Genomic DNA, 19,806 nt, shown 5'->3' with positions numbered 1-19,806 from the left:
GTTCATGATGGTGAGTTCGAACTCTGAGCATTTGCTGAGTAGCAGTAGGCCATTGTTGTTTATTTTGCCCACGCCGTGTTTGCCAAGCACTCCTTTCCATCTTTCATGGTCCTGGCCAACGTGGGCGTTGAAGTCTCCCAGTAGTATCAGCTTGTCATTTGTGGGCACTGAGTGCAGGATGGCACTCAGGTCAAAGTAGAACTGCTTGATGGTCTCCTCTGTGCTGGTCAGTGTTGGGGCATATGCGCTGATGATTGTGGCATACCGATCTTTGCTGAGAGGCAAATGGATCTTCATGACCCTCTCACTGATGCCCACAGGCAAGTCTGGCAGCTGTTTGAGCAAACTGGTCTTGATGGCCAGGCCAACACCATGGATTCTGTCATTTGAGGCTCTACCTTCCCAGAAGAAGGTGTATCCAGTAGTGGGTTCGCTGAGTGATCCCTCTTCTGGTAAGGGTGTTTCGCATAGGGCTGCGATGTCGATGTTATATCGCACCAGTTCTTTACCAATTAGAGCTGTTCTTCTCTCAGGTCTTGGGGTATCCTCCCTATCAAGTAATGTTCTGATGTTCCATGCTCCTAGTAGGAGTTTCTTTGTATTATGTTTTCTTTGGTTTCGACTGCTTAAAGGGATGACCCGCCAGCCACAGTGTGCTGACCAGGTATTTATAGGGCAGGCAATGTTTGGGACACCTTTTCTAGTCCCCTCCCTTGATTAGGGTGAGCAGTGCTGTCCTAGAGAGGACTGCTCAGTTGCCCAGGATGCTGCTGAACGTCCCTGCTGCCCACAGGGCCAAGCGACCACTGGTCTGTGGGCCTCCTACATGCAGGACCGTGACTACAACTGCCAGTGGTCACCTCCACCTGTTGTGTCGCCACTCCCCCATCACCGCAGGTTTTGAAGAGGGTGAACGGGGTTAGGATAGATGAGTGTGCACAAAGATACTTGTGTGTGAAGGAGATTTAAGTGGAAAAGTTGATGTACAGAGACAGTCCCACTCTCTCGCCATTGGAAGCCTGGGTCCAGTGGAACGAAAAATCATTCCACCTGGAGACTTCCTCAGCTGCATTGGATGGACGTGATGTCTTTTGTGCTACAACACACCCTAAGCACTCCACAGTGCTTTGCCGCGTCACCATCTCAGCCGTTGAACCTTCTTATTGGTTTCTTCCGCCTGTTCTGCTGAAGCAGTCTTCACATGCTGGGTGAGCAAAGCCCTGGTTCTCCAGGGGATGACGACCCAATGGCTACCCTCACAAGGTTTAGCCGGCCTGTTGAAGCTGTTGCCCAGAGTGTGGCTGCTGCCGCATGCTAGCAGCTACTGGGAGCCACAAGTGAGAGCTGGGTATTGTAAACCTTAAAATTTCTTAGACTTATGAATGTTGGAAATTTCCCCATTGGGAAATTTCATACTGCAAAAAAGTTCCTACTGATAGTAAGAACTCTATTGGAATGTGAAACCCCTTGTCATGGGAGGATCCTTCTCCTCCCTACTTAAGACTACTTTAGGACAGAAACATTTTGCTAAACAATGGAAAGGGTTTTGACCTATGCTTAAGCATAGTAAGAACTCTATTGGAATGTGAAACTCCTTGGCATGGAAGGATCTTTCTCCTCCCTACTTAAGACTGCTTTAGGACAGAAACATTTTGCTAAACAATGGAAAGGGTTTTGACCTATGCTTAAGCATAGAACAGGAAGTTCTTTGAGTCATGATTGATTTTAAAATTGATACAATAGAGATACTTGGAATGACAGAACCAGGTCTTGGAAAATACAATCTCCACCCTACTCAGAGTAACAGGATTTAGGAAGGGCTGCAGCAAAGATCAAGATTTAATTATTTGAGAATATGACCTTCAACAGACATGTGCAAAGCCACAGACCTCTGGGCAGTCCTGGGTTAAACTAGAGCCACCATTGGCACAGGGGAGACATCGACAGTGATTGGTAGATGTGAGAACTGAGGGGAGGGAATGTAGATGGTTTCCTTAAAGATAGCGGGGTCTGAGGAGAGGGGAGGAGAGTTTTTTGCTCAGGGAGTTTTTTGCTCTGAGAGGTTTTGCTCTGAGGACGTTTGGCTCTGAGAGGTTTTGCTCTGAGGAGGGCTTGCTCTGAAGAAGTCTGAGAGGAGAGAGGTCCTGGAGGGAGAGCTCCTGGAGAGGTCTTGAAGGAGGCTGTGGAAGGAGAACTCAGGAGGAGTCAGGAGGAGAACTCTCTGGAACATTTCTTGAAAGGAGGCTCTCTTGAAGGTGGAGCCTGAGGTTGGCATGAGAAGCCTTACCTAGAGAGATCTTGGGTGAGTGATAAAACCAACTGACTGATTTATTCATTCTTATTCCTTTCTTACTTTCTCCCTTTTTCTATTGATTAATCAGTGTATTATAAATTAAATTTCTCTATAAAACCCAGTTGGCTTGGGCATATTCATAAATTGGGAATATATTCCCTGGCGACCATCTTATATTTATATAAAACCAAGACACAGTAGAAAACATATTTCAGCGGTCATAATTGTTATATATTTCCCTTGCTCCCAAAACATTTTAATTATCACAGTATCAGGTGGGGGTCAGAGGCTGGAGAGCTGCCCTAGGAGGGCACGATAAGCCCTCCATACCGGAGATACTACTCCTCCCTGAACACCCCATATCAACCAGCAAACCAACAAAAATCACATGAATATCTCAATAGATGCAGAAAAAGTCTTTGACAAAATACAACACCCATTCCTATTAAAAACACTAGAAAGCATAGGAATAGAAGGGTCTTTCCTAAAAATAATAAACAGTATCTATCTAAAACCATCAGCAAACATCATCTGCCATGGGGATAAACTAGAAGCCTTCCCAATAAGATCAGAAGCGAAACAAGGATGCCCATTATCACCTCTATTATTTAACATGATACTAGAAACACTAGCAGTAGCAATTAGAGAAGAAAAAGAAATTGAAGGCATTAAAATAGGCAAGGAGGAGACCAAGTTATCACTCTTTGAGGATGATATGATGGTCTACTTAAAGAATCCTAGAGAATCAACCAAAAAGCTAGTCGAAATAATCAACAGCTTTAGCAAAGTTGCAGGATACAAAATAAACCCACATAAGTCATCAGAATTTCTATATATCTTCAACCATCTCAGCAGCAAGAATTAGAAAGAGAAATTCCATTCAAAATCACCTTAGAAAAAATAAAATACTTAGGAATCTATCTCCCGAGACAAACACAGGAACTATATAAACACAGCTACAAAACACTCTCCACACAACTAAAACTAGACTTGAGCAATTGGAAAAACATTAACTGCTCATGGGTAGGATGAGCCAATATAATAAAAATGACCATCCTACCCAAACTTATCTATCTATTTAGTGTTATTCCCATCAAACTTCCAAAAAAATTTTTCACTGATTTAGAAAAAACCATAAAGTTCATTTGGAATAACGAAAGATCAAGGATATCCAGGGAAATAATGAAAAAAAATGCAAATGAAGTTGGCCTTGCAATCCCAGATCTCAAACTATATTATAAAGCAGTGGTCATCAAAACAATTTGGTACTGGTTAAGAGACAGAAAGGAGGATAAGTGGGATAGACTTGGGGTAAGTGACCTCAGGAAGACAGTATATGACAAACCCAAAGATCCCAGCTTTTGGTACAAAAATCCACTATTTGACAAAAACTGCTGGGAAAACTGGAAGACAGTGTGGGAGAGATTAGGTTTGGATCAAAACCTCACACCCTACACCAAGATAAACTCAGAATGCATGAATCAACTGAACATAAAGAAAGAACTAGGTGAACACAGAATAGTATACATGTCAGACCTGTGGGAAGGGAAAGACTTTAAAACCAAGCAAGACATAGAAAGAGTCACAAAATGTAAAATAAACAATTTTGATTACATCAAGTTAAAAAGTTTTTGTACAAACAAAACCAATGTAACCAAAATTAGAAGGGAGGCAAAAAATTGGGAAACAATCTTCATAACAAAAACTTCTGACAAAGGTCAAATTACTCAAATTTATAAAGAGCTAAACCAGTTGTAAAAAAAATCAAGCCATTCTCCAATTGAAAAATGGGCTAGGGACATGAATAGGCAATTTTCAGTTAAAGAAATCAAAACTATTAATAAGCACATGAAAAAGTGCTCTAAATCTCTTATAATCATAGAGATGCAAATCAAAACATCTCTGAGTTATCACACCTAGCAGATTGGCTAACATGACAGCAACAGAAAGTAATGAATGTTGGAGGGGATGTGGCAAAGTTGGGACATTAATTCATTTGTGGTGGAGTTGTGAATTGATCCAACCATTCTGGAGGGCAATTTGGAACTATGCCCAAAGGGCACTAAAAGACTGCCTGCCCTTTGATCCAGCCATAGCACTGCTGAGTTTGTACCCCAAAGAGATAATAAGGAAAAAGACATGTACAAGAATAGTCATAGCTGCGCTCTTTGTGGTAGCAAAAAATTGGAAAATGAGGGGATGCCCTTCAGTTGGGGAATGGCTGAACAAATTGTGGTACATGTTGGTGATGGAATACTATTGTGCTCAAAGGAATAATAAAGTGGAGGAATTCCATGGAGACTGGAACAACCTCCAGGAAGTGATGCAGAATGAAAAGAGCAGAACCAGAAGAACATTGTCCACACAGATTGATACACTGTGGTATAATCAAACGTAATGGACTTCTCCATTAGGGGCAATGCAATGTCCCTGAACAATCCACAGGGATCAAGGAGAAAAAAAACAACAACAACACTACCCTCAAGCAGAGGACAAACAGGGGGAGTAAAAAAAAAACACTGAGAAAGGCAACAGCTTGACTACAGGGGTGGAGGGGATATGATTGAGGAGAGACTCTAAATGAACACTTTAATGAAAATACCAACAACATGGAAAAGAGTTCGAACTGAGGACACATGTGATACCCAGAGGAATCACGCATCCCCATTGGGAGGTGTGGTGGGAGGGGTGGGGGAGAAAAAGAAAATGATCTTTGTTTCTAATGAATAATGTTTGAAAATAACCAAATAAAATAATGTATAAAAAAGAAAAAGAAAAAAAGAAAAGGACAAGAAGGTTGAGAAAAGGAGAGAAAGAAATCCACACAGAGGACAGACAGAGAGAACACTGGGAGTTAAGAGAAAGTGTCATATATGAGAGGAACTACTTGAGGATAAGTAAAATTAATCAATATTTATTAAGTGCCTACTATGTGCCAAGCACCATACCAAGAACTAGAAACACAAGAGATAGAATATAATAGGGGAAAGGGCTTAGCCTTTTCCTTTTAACTCAAATATTTACCTAAAAAAAACCTTGCCCCATTGGGAGGGAAATCTCTATCATCAAGTATTTTTTTCCTCAGTTGTTATTTTGATCGATCTTCTTGATTGGAGGTAATACCTCTAATCTGTCATCATGAAGATTCTCCCAGGCTTTTCAAAGGCACGTAACATATTCAACCTCTTCATTCAGGAAAACAAACAAATAATTGCTGTAACTAAGTGTACTTGACATAAATGTACCATCCACTCTGCAATAGTTTTTTTTTTAATGTGTATTGATGTAAAGGACTTATTTATCTTTTCTGATGTCATGTTCAAGAAAAGATGAAGATCCATATTTACTGAGAGAGAGAGATTTGTTATAGATGTGCCCACACATACACACATGCTTAATTACTTTGCATTTACTAATGACCTTGTTAACATGTCTTGACTTCCTTCATAGAATAAACCCAGGAATATTTCCAGAAACAGAAAAATGTGTTCATTGAGAAAAAATCTTAACATGGCAGATACACATATCCCACCCAATAGCCCAGCCAAGGGGCATAGCAAAGAGGTCAGGGAGCATTTTCATGGTTAAGTTTCACGCTCCCAACCAGAACATCTCCCTCTCAGAGGCCATGAATCTTCTCCCTAATGATAGTTTCCCATGAATTTACAGGCTGTCACAGGGCAACTCAAAAGGCAACATATATAGTACTTAGAAACAGAATATGGGATCTGGACCCTTCATCCCAATTCCATCTTTGCTTAGTCCCTCCTTAGTCCCCATGATCTTCACATTTATTTCAAATACTTCAAAGATCTCTCATGCCATCCCTTCATTGACCCTGTACAGTAGAAGGAATCCTATCTCTGGAGTCAGGTCCTGAGTGCAAATCCCACCTCAGACAAATACTTCTGGTGTAACCTTAGACAAGGGACTTTACCTCCCTAGAATATGATAGCTGTATTCAAATGTTAACAGGGATGTATTGTGGTAGAGAGATCATATTTGTTCTATTTAGTTCCAAAGGACAGAATCAGGACCAGTAAGAAGAACTTGAAATGAGTACAATTCTCCTGAATTTCAAATGAATTAGAACCATTTAATAGTGTAGCAGGCTGTATAGAAAGCAGACAGAAGCTAAGAGCTCTCCTATCAGGCATATGATAGTAGAAGATTTCTTCCAGGTTTGGGTTGGAGGAATCAGCCCTGAGATTCCTTCCCCCTTTGAGATTCTGTCACCTACAAGACTTCCCCTTTTGTACAAACTGGCATGGCGTACATTTAAACTGTCACAGGGCTCAGCTCACACTAAAATCTCATTTGGTTTTTTCACCCCCAAAATGTTTTGTTCAAATTCCCTAGTAACTGAACCCCAAACTGTGCCTATCAGCCCCAGAATGCTGATGTCTCCCCTAAAAATGGCAAACAATGTGCAAAGGTGAAAGAAACAGAAAGGATCCCAAAGACATGTCTCCTGAGAGCCTGAGAGCACATTAAAGACAGTTTGTATTTGGCCACTAGAAGCATCCTGATCAACATAGCAGGAATTAGGGATATGAAGGTGGCATTTGCAGCCAGAATTATCATGGCCAAGTCAAATCAGGTCAACAAGCCTTTGTGAAGTGCCTACTCTATGCCAGGCAATGCACTAAGCTCCTTCCATGCTGGTCATCATGGCACCACCAGCACTTTTTAGGGGGACTAGGAATAATGAGTCAATAAATATTTGGTAAGCACCTGTCAGAGAAGCACTGAGTGGGGACAGAAATTAGCAAAAAGTTAACTCAGTCTTGGACCGTGATAGGGAAAGCTAATGCAGTTCAGCCTGGTGGGAAATAAAGGAAAGACCAGAGGTCCTAGGAGGAGCTCTTCACTCTGCCATCCAATCAGAGAGACATCAGGAGTAGAAGGCACGGATGAAGTCTGAGCTCCTGGCTGATGTGATCTCGAAATATGAAGAGATCTCCAGGTGAGACACAATGGAGAAGTCTCAAGGAGTTCAGGTGGGTGGGTGGATGGGAAATGAAAAGATGCCTGAGCACCCTCCAAAATGGAGTCTGATTGGTTCCTGCAAGAAAAACAACACTCTTTTATCTGGGTATTGGTAAAAATCATATTCAAAACCATTTAAGGTTAAGAGCTAGTCAAAGAGCAATGGGCAGACATATGGAAGGTGCAAACAGTCTGAAGCTTATTTCCAAAAAGTATCACACAGGAGAGAACAAGGATAAAGGATGTTCCCAAAGATGTGTGCCTGGACAATGAAGCAGGCTATTGTGAAGCAAGACTAAGCAATAACTGATGGACAGTCCAAGGGCTCATCTGGCATCTGTGATGGAGGTTTCAAACCCTAGAACTGGAGTTATAGTCTGGAAAATTGATGGAGTCTCAGCCACAGCAGGGGAGGAACCCCAGGAGATGTTCTGGAATCTTTGGAGAGCAAGAGTTTCTGTTAGATAGAGGCAGTTAATTCAATCCTGAGACAGCCTAAGGAAAGGTCTGGTCAAGACTTTGCTCCTGAGGAAAACTTACATCTTTCTCCTACTGATTGGACGCCTTTACCCCCACCAATTCCCACCTGAAGGGGCAGTTGGAGAAGACAGCCAAGCAGTTGACAAGATCACCTCACAGCTCCTGGTGCCCTGGGTCAGAACTGTACCCATGGACCAAGACCAGGGCCATCCAAGCCTGACTCTCTCAGGGGCCCAAGGCTGCCAAGGCCTGGGTTCCCTAACTTGAGAAGGGAGGTAAGGGTAGCTAGAATAGGAATGCCTTTTTCCCTCTTTCCTCACAAAAACCCTTCCCTCAGCCATTTCCTCGTGTTATTGCCCTGAATTAGTTTAGAATAAAGATTGTCATTTTTCCCCAACTGATTCTAGCATGAGTGGGAAACAGTTCCAGCCTAAGGGGGAGGGGGGGTAACTCTCTCTCTTTGGGGAGGGAACCTCCATACATTAGTAATAGAGGGAAGTCAAGAGGCAGTTTGGGGTGAGCAGCCAAAGCTGAGGGGAGGCTGAAGGGGGGAACTACTCATTCCCCTTCTCCTCTCCCTTGGCTCAGTAAAACAGTAGCTGTCTCCCCTGAATCCCACTTTGAGAGGGAAGGTCTCTACTCTTTCTCTCTCTCTCTCTCTCTCTCTACTGACTGACTACCCTTTATTACGCATCTCTAGAGCAGTAAAGGCAGTTTCCTAGTGTAATAGAAGAAAAAATGTGCACAAGAGTGACACAAGGCAAAAAGTGGTACTTTTAGAGGGTGAGTTTAAATACATTGACAAGCTCATGGGACCCTAGCTAGAAGGGATCTTAGAGGATACTGGTCCAACTCTAGGGTAGGTAGTTAGAGCTCTAGGTGGTTAGAGCTCTAGGCCTGGAATCAAAAAGACCTGAATTCAAATCCAGCCTCAGACACTAGCTGTGTGACCCTGGGCTTAACTTAAACCCTATTTGCCTCAGTTTCTTCATCTATAAAATGAGTCAGAGAAGGAAATTCAAAACCAATCCAGCATCTTGGCCAAGAAACCCCAAATGTGGTCATGAAGAGTCAGACAAGACTAAAAATGAGAGAATATTAGAAATGAAGACACTGAGGTCCAAGGAGGAGACATGACCTGTCCCCAGTCACACAATTAGTAATTGGTAGAATCAGGAGATTTGGACCCAAGTTTCTGAGTCCCAATCCATCTCTCTTTCTACTACAAACAGCCTCTCACAGACCCACTGAAGTATCTATCAAAATAACTAGAAAACAAGAATCTGGGGAGAAAGAAGATAAAAGTCAACCTTGGCTGTGAAGAAATGTGTCTGTGGATAGTTCAATGCTTTCACTCTCGTAAGGAGCCAGAGACAAGAGGGGAAGTGTTCAGTGCTTTCAGTGGTTTCAGAAAAAAGCCCAGAAAAAGAATCAGTATTTTCTTCATGATGATCTATGACTCTGAGTTATAAAATATGCCAGTTTCACAAAAAGTCCAACTGAGTGAACAATGGCAATACTTATAATGAATAAGAGCAGGCTACCCCCATGATCCTTTGTGTGGAAGATGAAGTTACACATTACTAAAGATTCCTAGGAGCAAAATAGGGTAAGGTCTGCTCCTTCTGTTATGAGAGAGACAACCCAACACCTGCCCTGGTGTCCATGAAAGAGCAGACCCCATAGGGAGCATACCTGGGCATCAAAGAAATCCTCCATGGAGGGTTTAACCAAGGGTACAAAAAAACACCACAAAAGTTGAGGTGACAGACTGGAGCAGGACTCTGCTCCACTGGTTAGATCTCAAATCCATTTATTCAAGTGAAAAGAAGATTTCTCCATCAATGTCCTTGCCCTGTTATTTATCTAAGTAAATAACATCAGAAAGAAAAAAACATCAGAAGCAGAGGAGAAAGAAAGAATTCCATGTGTCAAGTTGATTACATACACTTCATTGTGAAAGACCATCACTTTTATATTTCATTAGAGCACTAGAGTAAGATTTTTTTAACTTTGGTTATAGGACAATGATTACTTTAGCATCCCTCCTTTAGAACTTGCCAAAACTAAAATAAAGATAAATAAGAAGGAAATAAGGTATGATAGTATAGTGCAATGAGCATTGGACTTGGCATTAGAACACTTGGGTTTGAATCTTGCCTCTCTCACACAAACCTGTGTGGCCATGGACGAGTCATCTCATATTTCTGGGCTTTCATATAATAGAGTTACTAGATTTCATTCAACTGCTTCTCAAGTTTCTTCCAATTCTAAAATCTGTGATCCTGTTCTTTATATGAAATTACAGACCTAAACAGAATGTAGGGGGAAACTAGATATGAAACCAGAAATGATTACTGAATGGGAATATCACAGAGTTTACTCACTTTCTGAATCACGCAGCATATTTTAAAATGATACTGTCTGATGGCACAAAAGCTTTATAAAATAAAGTAGGAAAACATTCGTATTAAACTCATCCTTTATAGACTATAAAAATGAAAATAGCATTCATTAAAAGAACTATGAAAAAATTCAAATTCAAGTAATTATATCCAAAATAGGCCAAGTCATAGTGTCTTTACTAATCAGTGGGCCAAAGAGCAAATTGTAGAAATAGAAAATCATGCTATAAAATGAAAACAGTGAGAAAACATGCCAAAATGTAAGGAATATATAAAATTGGTCATTAAAGGAAATTTAAGTTTGAACAAATATATAACAAAAGAAGAACATACTGTGTCAAGACCATGGAATTAATTAAAAAACATCAACAATGGCCAATTCCAAAATCACTTAATTAGCAAATATTTCTTGAGTCCATATCAAATCCAAGGCACTGTTTTAGGGATATAAAAAAAGGCAAAAACAGTTCCCTTCCCCTTCAAGAAATATACATCCTAATGAGGAGACAACATGGACATAATCACATATAAGACATACAAAGTTGATGAAAATGAATAAGTCTTAGGAGGGAACATACCTCCTGCCATAGGTGGTATTTAAGCTGATTCTGGAACCCACTGACAGTGCCAAAAGAAAAAGTAATAGAGCTCAATTTAGAATCTTAGCAGTTCCATACAATTAGTGCCTATGATGTGGATGAAGATCCAGAAGAAAAGGCATCAGTCAGATAAGAGGAGAATGAGAAGACAACAGCATCATGAAAATGGAGGAAAGAGACAGTATTCAGTAAAAAAGACCCGAGAGTGGCCAGTGATGCAAAGCGAAGAGTGGAATTTGAGGAAATAAAGAGATTCAAAATAAGCACACAGGAAGGAATTTGGAGAAACCCCACCCTAAGCATTTTGATGGCCCCAGAGATGAGCCATCCCACAGAGGAACTATTCATATTGCCCCCAGTGACTTTACACTAGGTGAAGGGTAAGAGGAAAGAGTGGTCAGTTATTTTGGACAATTTGGGAGAGAGGAAGAAACAAACTACTCAGACCTCCTATTACTGTCACTTCTATATGTGAGCCTTCAGAATTAATACTAGGTAAAGGGGGAATAAAGAAGTTAAAAGTAAGCACCGATGCCTATACCCACGTCAGTGAGTTATGTATGAGCTTTCCTGGCATCTATAAGCAATGATGGAAAACTCATTTCATGCCTGTCTACTTCATTAAAACTTGTGATTGAATTGTTTGGAAATGCTCAAAATTGTGATTGGTTTCAGGAATGCCCCTGAACTGTGAGTCATAGGGAAACAAGAAAAAGTAATCCTGCTATTTCTGACCTTGGTTTATACAGGGAGGTTATTAGGAACTAATTGTACCACCAAAATTATTCAGTTAATGTGAATGACTAGAGAAATTATATATGCAGTCTGACAATGGTCTTGACCATAAATTGTGTAATATCCTCTGAATATCCAGGTAAGAGAGAATGTATTTTAATTATTTAAATGTTAATTTATAATAAAATTTTAGAAATTATCAATCTCTCAAAAAAATTCAATTCCAGTGTTTAATGTGCTATAGAACTGAGCCACAAAGGGACATTGTCAAATGACCAATGAGTCATTATTCTGTGGGAGCAGCAATCAGATCAATCCTGACATTCTCACTGTGGAAAAAGTCAGAAATGTGGAAGTTGTAGCTAACATGAAACATAACTCACAAGTATACCCTGCATAGACAAAGAAAGGCATTGTGAGAATTAGTCTTATTATAATCCCAAAGTTCCAAAAAACACTATTTTCTTGAGAAAGTTGTTCATCTTTTAATGCACTATTAATGATAATTATTTACAAAAGACTACCATGAAAATATTTGAAGCTTATAATACTAAACACTCTCTTGTCTCTAACGTGCTTTCCAGCTGTGGCCTCATTTGATCTTCCCAACAACCATGAGGAGGCAGGTGCTCTCATTATTGCCATCTTACTAAGGAGAGTACTGGCACATCTAGAGATGAAGGGATTTGCCCATGCATAGGAAATGTCTAAAGCAGAATTCAAAATCAGGTTTACTTGACTCCAAATCCAACACTCTATCCACCAAGCTGCTTAGCTTATTTGTGGACATCTATTTCAGAAGATGAAGATTTTTTTTTTAATTAAAGGACTTGGCAAGATGCTCAAAACTAAATTAACCTACACCCTGTTACTCAGTGACTTTAATGAAAAGATGGAAAGAAATGAAGATGGTTAGAGACATGTAGGGAAGCAGGGTTCAGGAGGAAAGAAGGAAAGGGGGTTGAACATTTTCTTTTAAAAAAAGGAATTGGTGAGTGCTGGGGATGATGAGCATTGAATCACATCATCTAAATGTCAGTTGATTATATTATTACAAACTGGGAAAGAGCCATACCTGGTGTAAAGGGCTTTCCTTGGACTAACTGTCTGTGTATAAGTCAAACCACTGACTTGTTCAGAGTAAGGATCAGAATTAGAAAAAACTAGGAGAAAAAATCATGAGAAAAAATATTACATACAATTGAAACAACTCAATCCCAAGCCATCTAAATGAGTTATTGATGATTAAAAATGGCAACTAGCCAACAGAAATTAAATCACCTTATCTAAAAATTGTGGACAATTCAACTGATGTAAATCAACTCCCACGATGACGGGATGGGCAAAAAGAATGCAGAAACCAATTTGGTAGACAAAATTGGATTTACTTACCAAATATAGGAATGAATGAATGAATGAACAATTCACTCTGTAGTTATTATGTGCAAAATTCTGTGTAAAGGACTGAAGATACAAACAGAAGAGAAAAATAGTCCCTGCTCTCAAGAAGCTTACATTCTACTAAAGGAGACAACACAAATAGAAGGCTTCAGCTGCAAGTCAGATGGATGTCCATGACCTATAATCATTGTCCATTACTGGATGATCATTGATCATAAAATTCACAAACTGGGATTTTGTAGCAGGAATAACTAAGTGTTAAAAAATGTCCTGTAAATTTTCCCAACTACAATCTAACATGATTTCTTATTATTCAGTCCTGGGTCAAATTCACTTTCAAAGTACAATATCTATTTAAAAGATCTGTAACTAACTGCTGGATAAAATCAAAAGACAACCTGATAGATAAGCCCTGTCTCTATAAACAATGGGAAATACTCATATTTTTCTATTTTGTTTTTCTAGTTTGCACAGAGGTCTTCATGCCAATCCAGGGGAACATTTGTCAAAGATTCTATGGAGGAATTAATTTGAGAGTTGTAGGTTGAATTGTCTGTCCGATGAGGTCCCTCCAAACTCTGATATTCTATCATTCTTCATTGTTTTAAGTTGCAAAAAAAGTAGCTGCTTTCTCTAGTATGGTTAGATCTTTTCATTGAACTGAATGGTGCCTAATCAATTTCTTCTCCTCCTTAACATATTCTTGACTTGGTAAATTACAGTGTAAAAAAGAGATTCTTTTGGTTATTGGAATGTTGCAATGGTTCCATGGAAAATAGAGACATACATTACCCAAGAAGAAAATTTCACAGGCTTACAGGACTATAGCACATCAGAATCAGGTCATCTAGCCCAATCCAGACCCAAATAGAAATCGCCTCTACATTTCCATTACAAATGTAAAATTGTATGATCAAGGAAAGTCAAGAGTTTGGTCAACACACTAGTAAGGGCTTGGATATGAGTTGTTCATGGGAAGTGATTGCCTCTTATTTTCAGATGAAAGACTGTAGGTCATGCTTGGCCAAAATGGACAGAAATTCTTTCCAGTGAGTTGTCAGTAAAGCAGACAGCAGTACTCTATATCAAGTGACTAAAACCACTGGACAGAGTGAATAGAGTCTAAGGCTCTGAGCCAGCCCTCTTCCCTGCACCTCCTAAAACACAATTGCCATTTCTGTTGTCTGAAAAAAGACAATTTCCAGTTTCCAGATTAACTGCAGGTGTATCAAGAGTCAATCCACAGGAAGAGTATTTTTCTGGAGCTAAAAATGGCACTGGCTAATCTGAAATGAGCAGAGCTCCCTCTGGTTCCTGGAATATGAGATGTTTAGCAGAATTGTTTACTGAGAGAAATTAAGCTTCTTTTAACAGTCAGGGACTTTGTCTATAAGCTGATTGTAGAGACTGCAAGCATTTAAAATGCAAATAACTTTAATCTTGCTTTTGAGTATTTTCTTCTTCCATTAATTCTTTAAATCATTCAATTTAATTTACTTAAATCCAACAACTCTAAAAGTAGAACCACACACAGTGGTTTGACACAAAGGAAGAATGAATGGATTTATGAGCAATTCAATTCATTTTGTTTTTACATACTAGCCATCTTCTTCCATCTACTCGTGCCCTCTCTCCCACTTCCCACCCTATTTCACCAATAAAGGTGAATGGTTTACTTGGCCTACTCTGTAGACTGTCTTATCATTCCCACCTCTACTGAATGTCTGCTCTCCCCTTCCTCCACCTTTCCAGCATGGGCCCCTAATGAAATTGCTCCTGGAAAAGACACAGCAGTCTAACCCCTTGTGGCTCCACTCAACAGCCTTGTGACTTTCCAAACCAAATGCTCCCTGGCCAATACTCCACTATATGTATACGTAGACATATACATATACATATACATGTGCATATATGTTATCTCCACTTATTAGAATGCAAATTGAGGGTAGGTACTGCCTCTATTTTGTGTGTGTGTATGTATATATATCCATAGCTCCCCTGAATTTAGTATATAGAAAGTACTTAATAATTTTTATTCACTCATTCATTGAACAATCATTTACTAGTAGTAGTAGTAGTAGTAATAGTAGTAGTAATCGTAGCTATCATTTACATAGTGTTTAAAAGTTTTCAAAGCACTTTACAAATATCTCATTTGATCCTCAAAACAACCCTGTAAGGTGGATGCCATTATTTATCCCCATTTTACAGATGAGAAAACTGAGACTAAGAGAGGCTAGGTGTCTTGCTCAAAGCCACAGAGTTAGCATGTATCTGAGTCAAGATTGAACCCAGGTCTTCCTAAGTCTGACAGTTTATTCACTCTACCATCTTCTTGTTATTTGTTGAGTACCTCCTTGTATTAGTTGCTGAGAATACAAAGACAAAACAAAACCAGACTTTATATAGAGTTCGAATGCGGAGGAGAGTACCCAGAGGATGAAAAAGATGATGCCTCTGTTGGATTCCCTTCTCCCCATTCCTGAAGAATCCCCTCACCTCTTCCTTAAAGAAATGGTGTGGCCTCATGATTTCCCTTTTGACTTTGCCTCCACTACTCTCACTCCTACAGGAAACATTTTACTTCTACTTACCTTGCTTGAAGCTGAGCTAGAAATCACTGAGCTAGTTTTCAATGGAGTAAGATGTCAGATGATTACCAAGATTGCTGACCCACCACCAAATCCATCCTAACTTTTCTCATTTTTACTCCTCCATACTCAAAAGAAACCATCTTAGTCTGCCCTCCTCACCATTCCTCTTCTTCCCTGTATACTCACATCACTTGGGAAGTTCAAATACTGACTGAGGGGAGCTGAAGGCTTGTAGCTACTGGAAAATGGAAGGCTGTTCTTCACATGCCCCAGCAAAGACCTCCATTGGTTTTTCTCCAACCTCCACACCAGTAGTGAGTCCTAGAAAGTAGTGGACTTGGTAAAGACAAAAAAGGACTTTGAAAAGCAGGAACCCTGGCTCTCCTTTAGTTAGGAAGGTGGTTTTCTGCTTTTCTTCAGTAAGACCACAGAATGGTTTCCAAAACCATTGTTGCTTAGGGAAAGTCAGTGCTCCTTTTTAATGGGAACAATTTGGTTGCTGAAAAGGGCATGGAGAGAATTTTAATGCAGGGATGAGGAAAAGGCACAATATTCTTTTGAAGAAACATAGTTTGCATAAAAGTGCAAAGAAGAGACGCAGACCAATTAGGAGGACCAGAGAGAGAACTGTCATTTTGGTGAAGGCATTGGGAGAAGCTGTTTGAAGGTAGAGAATTACTACAGTGACAATGCCTGTGAGGCATTATAGTCCCTGAGCTCATTCTCATGTGACTGCTTTAGAGTTTTAGAGGATATTGCTAATAAAATTATAAATCTCTTAACTATTTAGAGACTATAAACAGAATTTATGTACCAAGAACTGTGCTAAGGCATTAGAGATATAAAGAAGAGAATGAAGAATATAGTAGGTAATGTTGAGATGGTGAGAAGTAAAGTAATTTAGAAGAGAGAAAACAATAAATTCAGTTTAGACAGTTAATGTCACTATACATATATATATTTACATATATATATGTATGTATATTTATGAGGCAATCATTTTGAATTGTGCAAGAAGCAATAGGTATTTCAGGGGAGAAGCTGGGGTATTAAATTTTGCATTGAACCAGAACTATGGCAACTGTAGTATTTTGACCCCTACATCATTCTCCCTTCATTTTCAAGTTCAGCACCTTTCTTACTTTTCTCCTCTCATCCTCAACTCTTGCCTGACTGCTGTGGAACCTACGTTATTCATGTAAATGTTCCCTCAAACTCTCTAATCTCCCAACCTCAGTCTCCTTAAATCCCATGACTTCCTACTTTGCTATACTCCCAAATGGTCACACACTAGTCCTCTACTTCCCTACTTGGAAACTTTGGCCTCTTCCATCTGGCCATAATCTATCATTTCACCTCTCCTTATACTTCTCCCCTCCTATTCCAATTCTTCAGGGATAGCTAGGTGACTCAGTGAATAGAGTGATAAACCTGGAATCAGAAAAACCATAGTTTGGAGAAAAAAACACTATCCATAAGCAGAGGACAAACTGAGGGAGTGGAAACACCGAGGAAAAGCAACTGCCTGACTACAGTGGTTGAGGGGACATGACAGAGGAGAGACTCTGAGCGAACACTCTGATGCAAATCCTAACAACATGGCAATGGGTTCGAGTCAAGAACACATATGATACCAGTGGAATCATGATCAGCCACGGGGGGTGGGAGGGAGGAAAAGAAAATGATCTTTCTCTTTAATGAAAAATGCATGGAAATGATCAAATAAAATACTATAAAATTAAAGAAAAAGAAAAAGAAAAAAGAAAAACCATAGTTCAAACCCAGTCTCAGACAATTACAGGTTGAGTAAATCACTTAACCTTGTTTGCCTCAGTTTCCTCAACTATAAAATGAACTGGAGAAGGAAATGGCAAAACAACTCCAGTATCTTTGCAAAAAAAAAAAAGGAAAAAGGAAAAAAAATCTAGTCATGACGAGCCAGATACAACTAACCATCAACAACATCCTCTTTAGACTTCCAGACATTGTACATCATCGTACTTTGTGATGAATTCACTCTCCTCCCTCTCTGACCTCAATCTGATAGCTATTTTAATTTTACATAGTACTCTGTCCTGAATCCCTTACCTCCTATTATCTATTATAGATCTTCTCTTGCCAAACCCCAGTCCTTGATCACTCCTACTATCTGCATTCTTTACTCCTACCCATGAATTGCTGAACATGGATGGAGTAAATGTCACAACGATGAACTGGGTCCATTACAAATTCAAGTTATCCAACAATTGGGCCTCACTACAGCAAGGCAACTCTTTTCCTTTTTCCTACTTGATTCTCTTTCCCACTCCCACAAGAACAACCACAAAATTTATCTTCCTTAATAAAGTGGAGGAATTCCATGGGAACTGGAACAACCTCCAGGAAGTGATGTACAGTGAGAGGAGCAGAACCAGGAGAACATTGTACACAGAGACTGACACACTGTGGTACAATCGAATGTAATGGACTCCTCCATTGGTGGTAATGCAGTGAGCCTGAACAACTTAGAGGGGTACAGGAGAAAAAAGCACTATCCACATCCAGAGGAAAAACTGTGGGAATAAAAACACTAAAGAAAAAATATAGCTTAATGACATGGGTCGAAGGAGATATGAATGGGGAAATAGACTCCAAATGAACACCCTATTGCAAATGCCAACAACATGGAAAGAGGTTCTGATCAAGAACACATGTGATACCCAGTCAAACTGCACATCGGCTATGGGAGAGGTGGGGGAGGGGAGGGAGGGAAATAAAATTATTTTTGTCACCAAGGGAAAAAAATGTATCTTCCTTCCTCATGTCTCCCTCATCACAGCTTCCAAACTCTTACTTTACTGGAAGAAAGAAAGTCATTCAACACGAGCTTCCTCTTTTTCCACTCTCTTCACTGCCAAGCCCTATGACATTTTCCACTCTTCTCCCTGTTTCATCTAGTCACTAATAAAGAGGTGACCCTTTTCCTTGCCAAGGAGTAATGTGCACCTGAGACCCCAGCTTATTTTCAATCAAACTCATCTCCTCAACTCCAGTCTCAAACCTCTCTTTTTCAAGTGGTTTATTCCTCTCCAAAGATGGATTCAAACTCAGATCTTACGGACACAAATGACCTAATAAGAAAACCAAACTATTAACAACTTTCTGAAAATGGGTTTGAGATAACTTTACAACTGTCAAATTCTCAAAGAAAAAATAAAGTTGGGAAAACCCAATGTTGGTGGAAATGGGGAAGATAGGTAAAAACTGGTGCTGCCCAGAAGTCATGCATTATTCAGAAGAACAATTTGGAATTATCCAAGTAAATTTTCCAAATTTTTCATACTCTTGGACATAGAATTTTTACTGCAGACACTACCTACTAAGAAGGTTATTGATAACATAAAATAACTTTATGTACACTGACATTCTTAGAATATTGATTATGATAAGTTATAAATAAAATGCGACCCTCATTACAGGAAAACAGCTGACTAAATTGTGCTACATGGCTATAACAAAATATTACTGTACTGTAAGGTATAACAAATTTTGAGAATCCACAGAAGAATGGGAAGACTTGAATGAAATGATGGAGAATGGGAGAGGAAAGCTAATGGGACAACAATGCAAGTGAGATCATCATGGAGAGTGAGCAAGTCAGCTCAAATACAGTGAACAAGAAAGGTGTCATCATGTTCAGATTTAATCATTCTTCTTGAATTTGAGAGTTGGAAAAGAACTAAACAATCACCTGAAGCCACTCATACCTGAAAGGACTATAATGTATGTGACAAGCTATCATCTAACCTTCATTTAAAACCCTCCAAAGGCAGGGAACTGTACCTACCACATCTCCACATATTTCATCATCTTGGAATTGATTCTTCTGTTCACAAAATGTAACCCTATTAAAAGGTAAGCTCCTCAAGACAAGATTGATTTTCTTTGTTCTCTCACATCCCTCTGCCATCTAGCCCAGTGGTTTCCATGAAGTATGTATTCATAACATATTTCTTGCATTTAATCTGTGCCACTCATATATTTAAAATCTGCAAGGGGTACCAAGTTGACATATTATTGAGTTACTACAATTATACATTTTTTCTTTTATTTAACCTTCATAGCCTTACTTTCTTTTGACTTCTCCACCACACTTCCCCACACATGTTAACTATTTGCTTAAACAAATATCCATATAATTCACATTCAGTGTTCCTAACTTGTGTCATGGAACAAAGCTGAGCGTCTCTAGACTGGCCAGTGAAATGACTCTTCAGTAATGTGGCTTTCATAGTCTACATAAAGAGATCTACCTCCTAAAAAGAATATGT

This window comes from Monodelphis domestica, chromosome 6 (genome assembly GCF_027887165.1).
Source record: "Monodelphis domestica isolate mMonDom1 chromosome 6, mMonDom1.pri, whole genome shotgun sequence".
Lineage (NCBI taxonomy): Eukaryota > Metazoa > Chordata > Mammalia > Didelphimorphia > Didelphidae > Monodelphis > Monodelphis domestica.
Note: the sequence above shows the minus strand (reverse complement) of the source record.